The sequence below is a fragment of the Notechis scutatus genome, chromosome 1 (genome assembly GCF_049901735.1).
Source record: "Notechis scutatus isolate UNSWTSFEM ecotype Mainland chromosome 1, rNotScu1.2, whole genome shotgun sequence".
NCBI classification, from domain to species: Eukaryota; Metazoa; Chordata; class Lepidosauria; order Squamata; family Elapidae; genus Notechis; species Notechis scutatus.
This window is the reverse complement of record NC_142009.1, coordinates 329,468,642-329,483,337: the sequence shown is the minus strand read 5'-3', so window position 1 is coordinate 329,483,337 and position 14,696 is coordinate 329,468,642. Positions and strand designations below refer to the sequence as shown.

At 41.4% G+C, this 14,696-nt stretch overlaps 1 protein-coding gene across 4 annotated transcripts in view; it reads left to right on the top strand.

The window, feature by feature from the left end:
- Window positions 1-43: 43 nt before the first annotated feature.
- SLC25A42 (solute carrier family 25 member 42) overlaps window positions 44-14,696 on the top strand; it is a 35,876-nt gene continuing 21,223 nt past the window's right edge. For all 4 annotated transcript variants that reach the window (XM_026683131.2, XM_087951735.1, XM_087951730.1 and 1 more), the window contains exon 1: window positions 44-104. The gene's annotated coding sequence lies outside the window, so the exon portion shown is untranslated. The remainder of the gene's footprint in view (window positions 105-14,696) is intronic.

Genomic DNA, 14,696 nt, shown 5'->3' with positions numbered 1-14,696 from the left:
CCAAGACGAGGGCATAAGGGGCGTGTCTCGAAGGGACGAGTCTAGACGAGAGGAGACGACAGTGGCGATAGCAGCTGGAAGAGCAAACGCACCTGAAGGGAGGGGTGAGTGCGCATGTGCGATATGCAGTTGCTCCCCTTTCCTCCAAAATAAATAAATAAATAAATAAATAAGAGGGGGGGGCGGGTTGTCTGAGGGTTTGTCCCCTCTTTAGGGACAAGTTTGGGGGGGTGATATTAAGGCAAGTGGGAAGGGAAGTTTTTAAAGTCCTCATTCTACTGAAATGGGGGACTTCAAGACGGCTGAGCTGTGCTTGGAGGGGAGAGGCATGCAACTTAAAAGCCAACCCCCTCCTCCGTCTTGATGTGGCAGTGGCTAATTTGTACTCTCCTTAAAGGGAAGGGAAACCTTCAGACTTATCTGGAACAGAGGAGAGAGAATAAAGGCTAATTTCCCTGCTTCCAAAAGAGACTAGGGGTGAAAATAAAGGCTTAATTGCCCCCTCTTGACAAAGAGGGGGCTATAGAGGGATATCTCCTCCCCCCTTGGATTGAAAGGGGGGCACAAATTATTTTTATCCCTCTCTTTAAGAGGAGGGGGCCCTAGAGATACGGAGGGGAAGAAATGCAAATATACCCCGTTCTAATATGCGGGTGCTTTTAATTCAAATATTGCTTCTTCTGAAGGACGGAGAACTTTTGAGTTTTTCCCTTCTTCATATTTACCAGCAGAGAATAGTAATAGTCACTCCTGTCCCTTGAGAGGAAGGGAGTCCAGGCTGAAGGGGAGTTGCTCCCCTCTTTTTCCTCCTTTTAAATTGAGTTGGGGAAGCGAGCTTGAACCTATTTGGTTTCCAAACTTGAGTGTTTTGCTGTATGTGTTGTTGAAAGTTGACCTTTGTGTCTGCAACAAGCCACACTTTCCTTATGCCCCACATTCCTATCCAGGGTAGAGAACCTTCAACCTTATATATATATATAAATTAGGGGGACAATTAACCTGTTTCTTCTTTCACACATCCCCCCAAAAATAAGGTAGAGAAGGGATGAACTTGTTGAACTGCCCTGCAATGGATAACTTCCCCCCTTTCCTTCTTGACTTAGTATACTTTATTTGAAAGGGGGGGTGACAAATGTGTAAAACTGGGGTCCTTCCCACCTCTTTCCCTTCTTAATGGGGTTTTGTTTGGGGGTTAAGAATTAAAAGATTTTATATTGTTTTGTTTCTCTGGCTTTAAAGCAGTGGAGGCTGCAGGTTAGCTCCTCCCTTTGTTGAACCATAGAGGGTTGAAAAGCTTAAATCTGACTGCATTCATTTGAGAAGGAGATGAAGGATCAAAGTTTAATTCCCCCATTCCTTGTGGTGGGGAAAAGCTTACTGTTAACTGACCTCTTGTTTAGAAGAACAGCTGGAAGATTGAGCCGGGGAAAAATGGTTAATCTCCCTGTCATTTTTTTTTTTAGGCACCCGCTCGAAATATTTGAGGTTAAGGAAAGTACCTCAATCCCTAAATAGATCTGTAGTAATAAGACACTGTATAGCATTTCCCCCATAGTTTTAAGAAAGCGATTGTTGAGGTACATAAAATTAAAACAACTGCTTTTGCAAGTTTTGGTGGAATCATATTATATTGGCTTTCTTGTTCAGTGTTGCAATTCAACACTCATAAAATCCTTATTAGTATACAACCTCAGTGGAGAATTAGTTTATCCTTTGGTAGTATTTTGTGAACAGAGCTATTCTATTTGTAGCTTCCTTTCTCTGTTTTTTTAACCCTCAGAAGCATTCAGTATTTCATTTTTTAATCAATCATCTGAAGTTAGGATGAATAAGAGTAGCTAGCTTGATCAGTGAGCTTCAGTGGTGACTACTCTAATCTTTACATCATGTTGACTCTTTTATGGAAATCATTTTTAATGAATTATTTTCATGAACGATTGGAAGAAGCAAGTAGTGAATAAAGTTGTCCAGTTATCTCAGAATAGCGACGAAGAGGCTTGAGAGTCTCCTAAACTTGTTGATAAGGGAATCTTGACTTGACAAACCAAGAAATATTTGGTTGGGGTAGAAGCCTAAAGATTTGGAATAAGATTTTTTTTTTTAATCTTCCCTCTATTTCTCTCCCCTTCCCTCTATCCATGTGAAACTGTTTGAATTTTCTGTTTTTAAGGCAGGAAAAGGTACCATGTATTCAATTGGTGAAACATCGGTTTTATTTGTAAAGGTTTGCTCTTAGCAACACTGGTATCCTCCCTTCCCTCTGTCAAAGATCAAATTGACACCGATCGGAGCCTGCAGCACTGGAATAGAAAGACCAATGGTTATTCAGTGAAAATTGGTTTTGGCTGCTTAAAAGAACGGCAAAGAATACATGAATGAATACAGTAGCACCAGCCCTGGTGTTCTTTGTAAAACTTTCTTTTAGCTAGGGCTGTTAGCTCTCATTGGTGGAGCTGAGAGTTATTGCTAGCCATAAAAGACAGCTATATGAGTGCCACTTGTATAAAGTACCTTCCTGCATTTCAGAAAAGGGGTTAGTGTACAATGGAGCTTGGTAATATGGGACTGCAACAAATCAAATTTACGGAAAATTTCCTCCTTTCCCCCCCACCTTTCCAGGCTATCTTGCATTAGCCGAGACATTTTTTCTTCTTTTCTGTCACAGAGTGACAGGGGTGTGTATGTATTTATTTTCTTAAGGATAAAGAAGATAAGCAGTGCTATTCCCTCTATTGTTGGAGATAAAGCTGGTGGCTGAATCAGATGATGAAGCTCTGACTTTAGTTGGCATATGATAAAAGTGGAACATGCTAGATTAATGCGATTAAGCAAATGCAATTTTATTTTCTGCAGAGATCCTTGAGTTTAATTCTCAGATTGTGGTTGGTGACTTGGCTGTCAAGGAAGTCTTCATGACTGACATTGATATAGCCTCAGTGAAGAATGCTGAAAATTGTATGTTTTAATCAGCTAAAGAAGTTTAAGTCCTTCTGGGAAACTTTTTGTTGTGTGCATTTGGGTTGCATGGTTTAGATTTTCAATACTGAGAATCTGCAGATGTTTTAAAAATTATTCCTACATGGGTAACATTCTGAAACATTGTTTTCCTCTTGCACAGTACTTTAGATCTCTCCCCCAATTGTATTCATAGAAACAGGTTATCTTAAAGGCTTTGATTTTCACAGAGGTGTGGGGAGGTATTCAAACTAAACACTTGGTCTTCTTGTATTGTTCATGGTGCAATGGGACAAACCAAGAGCAAAATATGGTTAGCTGCACGATGATGAACACCATTTTTGAGCAGCGTTTTGAATTAATTTGCCTTTTGCATCTGAATTATGAATTCACTTGTTGAGCCACATTGCAACATTCCACTAATTCTACTATAGGTAGTCCTCGACTTACCAGTTCATTTAGTGACCATTCAAAGTTGCAATCGCACTGAAAAAAGTGACTTGTGACCATTTTTCACTCTTACGACTGTTGCAGCATCCCTGTGGCCATGTGATCAAAATTCAGATGCTTGGCAACTGGCTCACATGAGGTCATGACGTCTTTTGCAAATTTCTGATAAGCCAAGTCAATGGGGAAACCAGATTCACTTCACAACCATGTTCCTAACTTAACAATTGCAGTGATACACTTAACAATTGTGGCAAGAAAGGCAGTAAAATGGGACAAAAATCATTTAACAAATGTTTCATTAGAAACGTTTGGCTCAATTGTGGTCATATGTCAAGGACTACCTGTATTGCTCAGTGTAGGAAATCCAGATCTTGAGCATTTCCAGCCAATTTCTATCCAGTCAGGAAAGAAAATAAAATCATTTCTCCTAATAATTTGCTCACTGATCATTGCCAATCCATTTGATGTACAGGATTGCTTATCTTCTCTATCCTTAAGAAAATGCATACATGCACACCCCTGTCACTCTCTGTGACAGAAAAGAAGAAAAATGTCTAGGCCAATGCAAGATAGCTTGGAGAAGTGTGGGGGAAAGGAGGACATTTTCCCTAAATTTGATTTGTTGCAGTCCCATATTCATGTTCTGGCCTTGATTTATGACTACCATTGAGCCAAACATTTCTGTTGCCAAGTGAGAAAGCTGTTAAGTGAATTTTGCCCCATTTTCTTGCCACAGTCCTTAAGTGAATCACTGCAGTTGTAAAGTTAGCCACACGGTTGTTAAGTGAATCTGTCTTCCCCATTGAGTTTGCTTGTCAGAAGGTCGCAAAAGGGGATCGCATGACCTTGGGACACTGCAGCCGTCATTAATATGTGTCAGTTGCCAAGTGTCTGAATTTTGATCACGTGACCATGGGGATGTTGCAATGGTCATGTGAAAAACAGTCATAAGTCACCTTTTTCAGTTCCTTTCTAACTTTGAATGGTCACTAAATTACCTGTGGTAAGTCAAGGACTTCCTGTACTGTCTAGTTTTCCAATTGTAAACCGGAGTGATGAAAAGTGGATTCTGATACTACCCAGGGGGCATAAGTTGCACTTTTGGTGAACTGGCTGACAAGAACTATATAGGAATTTACACTGATCTTTTCTGGGAATTGCAACTATTGGAAATGCTTACTTTCCCCTTCTTTTGTTCATTCTCAGTTTTCTTTATTAATATGTTGGCTTCTCTGGTTTAGACATTGATTTCGTTACCATACCAAGTTATTTTTTTTGTGTGTTCCTGACTTAAGGAAGGGTTATTTATCCTTCCTGTTTTCTAGGTGGACTGCTCTGTGTCTTTTAATTGCTCCCAGTTCTTGATTCTCTGGGAGCGATTTCTACATATCTCTTCCCAAAACTTTCAAAAGATTCGAAAGTCAGATAAGTTTATGTAGATGTTGTGGAAGCAAAGGTTATTTCCACACTGAGAGATGAAACAGAAAAAAGTTTTCTCAACTAGCAGAAATTGGGAAAGAGATGCCAACTGGAGCATTTAGCTGCTGGACTCTCTGCAAGAATTCCAGCATGTAAGAAAAAAAAAAAGTACAGATCGTATTGAATATTTACCAGAATGTGTAACTAATGTTGAAAATAAGCTTGCAAAAATTACTCATCCACAGAAATATTGCATCTCCTTCTAAAATTTTTATTAGATGCTGGGCAGAGCAACTCCTGCCTTTAATCTCCTCAGGTGAATTTGAATTCTGATTTAAAAAACAACAACTTTGGAACAGTTGCAGTGCTGTGGAGGACCAGCAATAACATGAACAGTAAAAATCTGAGAACAATAATGTTTGCTTAAGGAATGGGGTGGATAAACTTTCATTCTAAAGCGGGGTTTCTCAACCATGGCAACTGTAAATCTTAAAGTTGCCAAGGTTGAGAAACGTTGTTCTAAATCAAATTTTAAATCCTTGGGCCATTCTCAATTAATGCCATCTTCCACTGATTAGGAATTCTGGGAGTTCCAATTCTCCCCCCCCCACCCCCGAAAAAACCCCTTCCCCATGGAGTTATTAGACCAAGAGTTAATGTGTGACCCATGTTCACTTAATGAACTTCAGTAGCTGAGGGTAGACTTTAACTTGGTCCCAATCCAGTCCTTCAATAATTACCAATCCCCTGACATTCTCTCAACATCATTGTTTAAACATGGCATTTTAAAAGGTGGGTATAATTGTTGGAATTTTGAATTCATTCTCCTAGGGCAGGGGTGGGGAACTATGGCCCTCATGACTTGTGGACTTCAACTCCCAGAATCCCCGAGTCAGCCATGTTGGCTCAAGAATTCTGGGAGTTGAAGTCCATAAGTCATAAAAGGGCCATAATTCCCCACCACTGTCATAGGGATGTGCTTCTAAATATCAATAGTGTGCTGAAAGAATACTGAATGATTAGCAGATAAGCCCCATTATAAAGATAACACGTCTTGGATATAGTATCCACTGTATCCAACTGTCCCTCAACGCCAGCAGACATTCATTGCATTTGAAGTTGGAAGTACCATAGTTTGTTAAGAAATTTATTGTTGTAATGACGAGGCAGTCGAGTTGTTTGATAATGAACAACTGAATCATGATGATCTTTATTGGAGTCTATTCTTGCATTTATACACATTTTTAGTTATCCTCCATCACTGGTTAACTTTGGTTACTGCTTAACTTTCGTTACTGTTCAGCACAGTAATTAATTATCTCTAGTTAAAGTCTAACATATGTTTACTTCCTCTCTCTAATCCTTCTTTAGATTAGTGACTTTGTTTACCTGAGTTGTATTTGCTTGGAAACATTCTTTATCTGAGGTTTGCCATCCGAGATTGGAACATTCCTGCAATTACAACTCTACAATTTATAAGAATAGAATCACTTTTCTTTTATCTAAAGAGAGGGACTCACAAGAGAAAGTGTGAAAGACAGGATAGTCTCCTTTTGTCTTTTAAACATTCATTTACAATAGTGAAAAACAATATAGGGACAGCGTGTAAAGAGCCTTCTCATCTTTTTTTCACTAATTTGCTTTCAGGTCAAACAACTCAACAGATGCAAAGAGAGAATGCAGTCTCCCATAAAATGTGCATTTTCCCTTGATGTGCAAGCACTCCTCGACTTACAACCACTATTGTGCCCAAAATTTCTGTTGCTAAGCAAGACAATTATTAAGTGAGTTATGGCCCATTTTAAGACCTTTCTTGCCACGGTTGTTAAGTGAAGCCCTGCAGCTGTTAGCAACACAGTTGTTTTAAGTCAAGGGTCTTCAAACTTGACAAGTTTAAGACTTGTGGACTTCAACACCCAGAATTCCTGAGCTAACATGACTGGAGGAGGAATTCTGGGAGTTGAAGTCCACAAGTCTTAAAATTGTCAAGTTTGAAGACTCCTGTTTTAAGTAAATCTGTCTTCCCCATTGACTTTGTTTGCCAGAAGGTCTCAAAAGGGGATCATATGACCCCAGGACACGGCAACCGTCATAAATATGAGTCAGTTGCCAAGCATCAGAATTTTGACCACGTGACCATGGGGATGCTACAGCGGTCATAAGTGTGGAAAACGGTCATAAATCACTTTCTTCAGTGCTGTTGTAACTTCAAATGGTTATTAAATGAACCGTTGTAAGTCCAGGGCTATCTATATTTGAAAAATATTTGACCCCCAGAAAAAAGATGAAAACTTATTCTTTCTCATTCTAAAGTTTAGGATTCAGAACAAGGATCCCAAGTTATAGGAATTCATGGTTTGAAAAAAAACAAAACAGGAAGAATATGTTGGCGGTGGAACCAATTAATCAGAGGGAGTGGGTTTACTTTAGCTGGAAGTATTCAGGCGAAGGGTAGAACCATCTGCTAAAGATTCTTGAATTTGGGTTACTCAGCTGAGCCATGTATCCATCCAAGCTTAAATCAGTGGCTTTCAATCTGGCAAGTTTAAAAAGATTAAAGTATGTGGACTTCAACTCCTGATAGTTGAAGTCCATGTATTCTAAAGTGGCCAAGTTTGGAAAAAAACCCACTGGCCTTAAATGGCTCCTTTGAATTCTAGGTTGCTGGATTTATTCAAACCTGAACTGTACTATAGACTGAAATATTGTGGTATCAGAGCTTGCAGGCTTGTTAGGTATAAATCAAGATCTATTTAAGGTTGCAGAAACTGCTTTTTTTCTTGAAAATCTGAGTTAGCATGAAGTTCACCAGGATTTTATTTATGGCAATCTATAACAGTGTTTTTTCAACCTTGGGAACTTTTAAGATGCATTCTGGTTGGTGGAATTCTGGGAGTTGAAGTCCATGCATCTTAAAGTTCCTGAGGTTGAGAAATACTGATCTATAGTAAATCGGTAGGTTTTCTGAAACTGGTAGCGGAATATCAATAACCTTTTCTCTTTGGTGGTCTAAACTGGTTTGGAGAATGTGTCAGCCCATCCTGTTTTATGTGCTCAATTTAATCCTAGAATCTATGTCCCAGCTGGAAAGTGTAATCTGCCTTCTTCAAGCCAGTTCCCTGTCATTTGCAGTTATCAGGTTGATGCATAAATATTGTAATAAGGTATTGCTTTTGCTCTACACCAGTGGTCACCAACCAGTGGGCCGGGGACCACTGGTGGTCTGTGAGAAAATTTTGGTGGTCCGCAGATTAATGGCACCCCCAAAGCAATTAATCCAGGCTGTACAGGAACACAAGGCTGCACTGCCCACGTGGCCCACGGGAACACAAGACTTGTGTCCCTTGCATTGCGAACAACATGAGGTAGTGAGGGGAGGGGAAAAGGGCAGAGCGGGGGAACTTGCCCCACTCGCCCCATGCACCTCGCCTGGCCACCAGGCTGCTTCTTTCCACTTCTTTCTTCTTCTGCTTTTGGCTGCATGCAAGGAAAGCAGCAAAATTCTTTCTTTTTCTCCCCCAAATTCTGCCAGAAATGAGTCTTTGGGGTCCTTCTAGGCATCCTGCTCCAAGAGGCTGCGCCAGTGTGACAAGTCTCAGAAAGACTCATTTGGTGGAGTTTGGGGGAGAGACTTCTGCTGCTTTCCTTGCATGAAGCCAAAAGTCTCTCTCTCTCTCTTCCCCCTGAGAACAGAGCTGGAGACGGTATCCTGTGATCCCAAATAAAGAATGATTGATCGGTAGGAAAATGGGGTGGGGAATTTTCCTGCAGACTTGTTTTGGGGGGATTTTCCCAGGGTCTCTAGTCCGCGGGATTTAAAATTATGAGTTTGGTGGTCCCTGAGGTCCAAAAGGTTGGTGACCCCTGCTCTACCCTGTGCTTTTTAGAAGAGCATTTAGTGGTGGTCCCTTTTTAGAAGAGCAGTGTGGTGGCCTAGTGATTAAGATACTCACCTCTCACTCGAAAGGTTGAGAGTTTAATCCTAGGTAGCGAGAGATACTTCTCTCCTAGAGCACAAAGAAAAAAAAATCTGCTGAGAACTCCAAGTAGGCATCAGGAAGGGCATCCGGCCAGTAAAGACTCGGTTTCATCCACTTGCCCTGACTGAACCCCGAATAGGAAGTACAGGGATTTATTTATTTTTTAATTTAGAGGCAGTCGTTAATATGATGTTCACAGTGGTTTGTGTAGATGGGAATCATTTATTGAATGGTTTCTGGGGTGGGTTTTAGCTGTACTGTTAGGAGCTTACAGGTAGTCCTTGACTTATGACTGGTTACTTAGCGAGTGCTTGAAGTTTCGACAGACTCCAAAAATGTACTTATGACCCAGATTCGAAGTTCCAATGACTGACATATATCCTTGGCGCATTCATTAATTCCATTCCGGGCACTCAGTGACCATTACAACTGTTTGCAGCGTCCCATCGTCATACAACCAAAAATTACAATATTTTTTTTGCTGGAAACCAACGTTTACTTCTGGTTTCCAGCAAAAAATGCCCATTGCAGATAATGGGTTTGCTTAACATGCGTGGCATTCGTTTTATCGCCCTGTTCCCTAAGTAATAACTGCTGCAAAAAAGGTTGTAATATCAGGTACGGTCACATGATGACCTGATTAATGACCCTTATAATGTCATATAACCTTAATGACTTATAACCTTAACTGCGGCTCAATTATGGTCATAAGTCAAAGGCTATTATTGTGTTTATTGCTGGGCTCTTTTTTTTTTTTTTTTTTGATAAAGTACAACATTTTAGCAAAACAAGGAAGAAACATTCCACAAACCTATATTCTATCCATAGTTTTAACATTAGTAAGAACCGGAATAAAAACTTTAACTGTTGAAGCATGAAAATATGTGCAAACAGAGCTTTTCAATATCTCTCTTACTGCAGCTTCTTGATCGCTGTGATCTTTCCTCGCTATTCCTTTCACCATTGCATTGTTTTATAGCAGAATATTTTGTTGCCCTTTGCCTCTGTTTTGTGTCTTTGCGTAATACGGTATTAGCAAATCAAAGGTGAATTATCCAGGTCAGATGAGCTGCATTTCAGTTAACCTGCTGAACAAGTTTGAAAACAAACTTACTTGTCATAGCTCTGAGAAAATGATTTGTTTGTGGTGTATCTCTTCTCCTTCCCCACTAGCCTGGAATTGTCTGAGGTAACTGGCCTATGGATGGCCTTCCCCTCCTCCTATTATACAAGACTCTGTTTCGACATGTTGTGTCTTTACCTATATGAGAAGAAGCCAGGATTTCCTCATACTGGAAGCCATATTCTTCTATACGAATGCCAAATCACGTATCAGTGTGATAAACAATCCATTGTAATAGTTGCCTAGGGATGAATCATTTCAGAACAGATATGGTACTTTATTATTTTTAGACTGTTGATTTTGGCCAGAAATCAAAAAGAATGGCTTTCTATTGGATCGCTCAAAGGTAGCCCTTGCCGAACATTTTAAAGTTACAATAGGACTGAAAAAAGTAACTTTTACGACTGGTCCTCGCACCCAAGACCATCGCAGCAATGTCTTGTGGTCATGCGATTACCATTTGTATACTTTACAGCAGGGGTGTCAAACTCAAGGCCTGCGGGCTGAATCCAGCCCGTGGGGTGTTTAGATCTGGCCCGCGGAGCTGCCTTGGAAACAGCAAAGGACTGGCCTGTGGTGCCTCTGCCAGTGAAAACAGAGCTTGCAGGGTGTGTGTGTGTGTGTGTTTGGCTGTGACGGCCTCCTGCAGCCAGCTCTGCCAGTGAAAATGGCTCGGAGCGGCTGAAAATGGGGCTGAGGGGCACCCCCCCCCCAAAAAAAAAAAACCCTCCATTTTCGCTGGCAGAGGGCTAGAAAAACAAACTAAAAACAGCAAAAGGAGAAATGTTTTTGCATTTGAGCATGCAAGAAGGGACAGAAAGGAGAAAGAGAAAGAGAAAAAACAAAGGAAAAGAAGGGAAGATGGGAAGAGAGCAAGGAAGGAAAAATAAGGGAAGAAGGGAAGGAAGAAGAAAGGAAAATTTAGAGGGAAGGAAAAAGAAGGAAGGAAGGAAGGATATTATAATGAGAGTGAGGGAGGGTCTGAGGGACGTCTTGCCTTAGCACTTAGCCACCACAGGTGCCCCGACATGAGTGACATCGAGCTCTCCACACCCATCCTGGCCACACACACACACACACCCGCTGCCCCCAAGGTCAAACACAACCCTGATGCGTCCCTCAATGAAATCAAGTGTGACACCCCTGCTTTACAAGCTGAATTGAGCAACCTGAGTCAATGGAGAAGCCAGCCGTAAAATTTCAAGTTGTGGTCATATGATGTTTGGCTTAGCAATCACATTGCTTAGCAACAGAGTTGTTGGTCCCACTTGTGGCTGTTAAGTGAGGACTTACCTGTATTTGTCTTTCCATTCAGGATTCAGGCAGTCTGCAATAGTGGTGGGATTCAAAAAATTTTTACTACCAGTTCTATGGGCGTGCCTTGGTGGGTGTGGCAGGGGAAGGATATACTGTAAAATCCCCATTCCTTCCCCATCCCACTAACCTGCTTTCCAGCTCCGTTTTCCTGTTCAGGGCAACCAAGGAAGACCCAGCTGATCAGCTGGGACTCAGGAGGCGGAGAATAGATGGGGGTGGGGCCAGTCAGAGGTGGTATTTGCCAGTTCTCCGAACAACTCAAAATTTCTGCTACCAATTCTCCAGAACTGGTCAGAACCTGCTGGACACCACCTCTGGTCCACGACTTACAACGGTTAATGAGCATTGCAGTATCCCCGTAAGTTATGTGATTAAAATTCAGACACTTGGCAATTGACTCATATTTATGACAGTCACAGTGTCCTGAGATTGTGTGATTCCCCTTTTGTGACGGGGAAGCAGATTCACTTAACAACCATGCTGCTAACTTGACAATTGCAGCGATTCGCTTAACAAATGTCTCACTTGAGAACAGAAATGGGGATCGTATGTCGAGGACTATAGTTATGCAAATCACCAGATGCACAGTGGAACACTTTAAGTCTCTCCAGATTGTGGAACAGCAAGTCTTCCATCTGCTGTCTCCTTTGCTTCTGAGTTTTGGGCCTACATATAAGGGAAAAGAAGAAATTTGGGGGATACTAAAATATGTTTATGTATGTATGTATTGTGCATGTATGCACATATGCATATATGTATTTTGCTTGATTCATGCTAAGCCTGGAAATTTTAAGTTAAATTTTAGCAGTGAATTAAAAGCAATAATGTTAATTAGCTAAGCTTTTGGTTCCCCAACCACTTTTATGTGGCCTGTACAAGTAGTCCTTGACTTACGACTGTTATGGAGCCCAGAATTTCCATCGTAAGTCATGATGATCATAATTCAAGGCAGCCATGTAACTGGACCCTGTTTTATTACTTGTTTTGTAGTGGCCACTAAGAGAACATTGCTGTTGTTAAGCAAATGCTGCAATTGTTAAGCGAATCAATGTAACAACGGGTGTTTTTTGACAGAAATTGGCTGAAAAGTCATAAATCGGTTGTCAAAGTGAGCTGGTTGTCAAGCACCCGAAATGCAATCATATGATGATAGGGTGTGGGGGGGCTGTGTAGCTATCAGGAACTCTGCCATTTGTCAGAAATGGTGTAGGGTCTCCTGCCTGGGCAGGGGGTTGAACTAGATGACCTACAAGGTCCCTTCCAAGTTCCAACTCTGATTATCTGTTATCTTAACTCCAGAATCAGGTCATAAGTAACTTCTGATAGGTGTGTTGTAACTTCAAATGGTCACTAGGCGAGGTCTTTAGACTATTTGGAGTAATTCTTAACCCAATAAGAGTTGCATACCACTGTTTACACTGACTAGCAAAAACTTTCCCCAAATGTTTTATAAGTCCTGCCACTGAATATTTATCCCTTTTGCAGATGTTGCAATTTCTTGAGACCTGGTAACTTTACGTAATTATTCGCCATGGCTGCTTTCTTGTGGCTTTCCTCTGCAACAGAGTCCCTATATACATACATAAGAAGAATATATCAAATTAAAAGTGAAAGAATTACAAGTAGAAGATGATTGTGCTACTTTATGAATTTGTAATTGAGGCATGATGATTGATTTGATTTTTTTAATTGATCTGGAAACAAGCCAAGTCCGTTTTGCCAGCAGGTTGATGAGGCCGCTTGGGTGTAAGATCAGATTTGCTGTGAAATACATTTCATTTTTCTTTTCCTCTTTTTTTTTTTTGGTTTCTGCCCTACCTTTTTTAAATTGCCTTTGCATGTTATAACCTATATGGTGATTTCCTAAGAATACTTTCAAACAGTCCCAAAATGTAGGCAACTTAACAGATAATGTTGAGCAAAGGAAATATGGCTTTTATCATGTGCACCGATACGCAAGAAGATCTTTGCAGTAAAATCAGCACATCAAAATCTAAACAGAAGTAATTCTACTGAGGCTGGTCCTCATGGCCACATTAATCTGTTTTCCTTCTGTCCTTCACAATTGCAGGCAGCCCGTGTATTATCTCAATTTACACGGCAGCCCATCTCAAATTCACAACTGGGCTATTAACAATGTTTAAAGACACTTTTAAAAAACAACAACTTTCCATTCATGTTTGATTCTCAGAGACTGCCTGGCGAAGTCCCTGCAGTTTTCTTGACAAGGTTTTTCAGAAGTGGTTTGTCACTGTCTCTTTCTTAGGGCTGAGAGAAAGCGACTGGCCTAAGAGGTCACCCAGTAGACTTCGTACCCAAGGCGGGACTAGAACTCACGTTCTCCCAGTTCCTAGCCTCTGATGCCTTTACTGTTTCACCAAACTGGTTCTCAAAAACACCATTGAAAAAATAGAAAAGAATAAAGACAAAAATATGCCTAAAACCCACAGTCGCGATAAAAACAGAATAACAGAGATGGAAGGGACCTTGGAGGTCTTCTAGTCCAACCCCTTGCTATACTATTCCAGACAAGTGGCAGTCCAATCTCTTCTTAAAAACCTCCAGTGTTGGAGCAACCACAACTTCTGGAGCCAAGTTGTTCTCACTGTCAGGAAATTAGTTCTAGGCTGGTTCTCTCCTTGATTATTTTCCACCCATTGCTTCTTGCCCTGACTTTACGTACTTTGGAGGACAGTTTGACTCCCTCTTCTTTGGGGCAGCCCCTAAGATATTGGAACACTGCTATCATGTCATCCCAGTCCTTCTTTTCATTAAACTAGACATTACCCAATTCCAACAACTGTTCTTCATATGTTTTAGCCTTCAATCCCCTAATCATCTTTGATGCTCTTCTTTACCTTCTTTCTAGAGCAGTGATGGCGAGCCTTTTTGTTATGGTATGCCGAAAGGGCACGTGTGTGCAGTGGCAATGCCCCCTGCCCCCCATGCATGCGCATGCAACACCCCCTCCCCCCAGCTGCCCCCTTACCTGCACTGTGCATACATGCCCCTCTGCAACCTTTGGAGGCTGGAAAACAGGCCCATTTTTTGGTCTCCAAATACCGGAAGTGACGAAACCGGAAGTACCGGAAATGATGAAACGGGACCTTTTTTCGGCCTCCAAAGGCTGCGGAGGCTTCCCTCGAGCCTCTGGGAGACTGAAAAAGGCCTCAAACGGGCCGAAAACCAGCTGGGGGGGGGTGCATGCATGCACGGTGCAGGTAAGTTTGCCTGGGGCTCGCATTCCCGCACAAATGGCTCTGTGTGCCACAGGTTTGCCATCACGGTTCTAGAGTCTCAACATCTTTCTTATATCGTGGCAACCAAAACTGGATGCCGTATTCCAAGTGTGGCCTTACCAAGGCATTATAAAGTGGTATTAGCACTTCACGTTATCTTGATTCTATCCCTCTGTTAATGCAGCCTAGGACTCCGTTGGCTTTTTCGGCAAG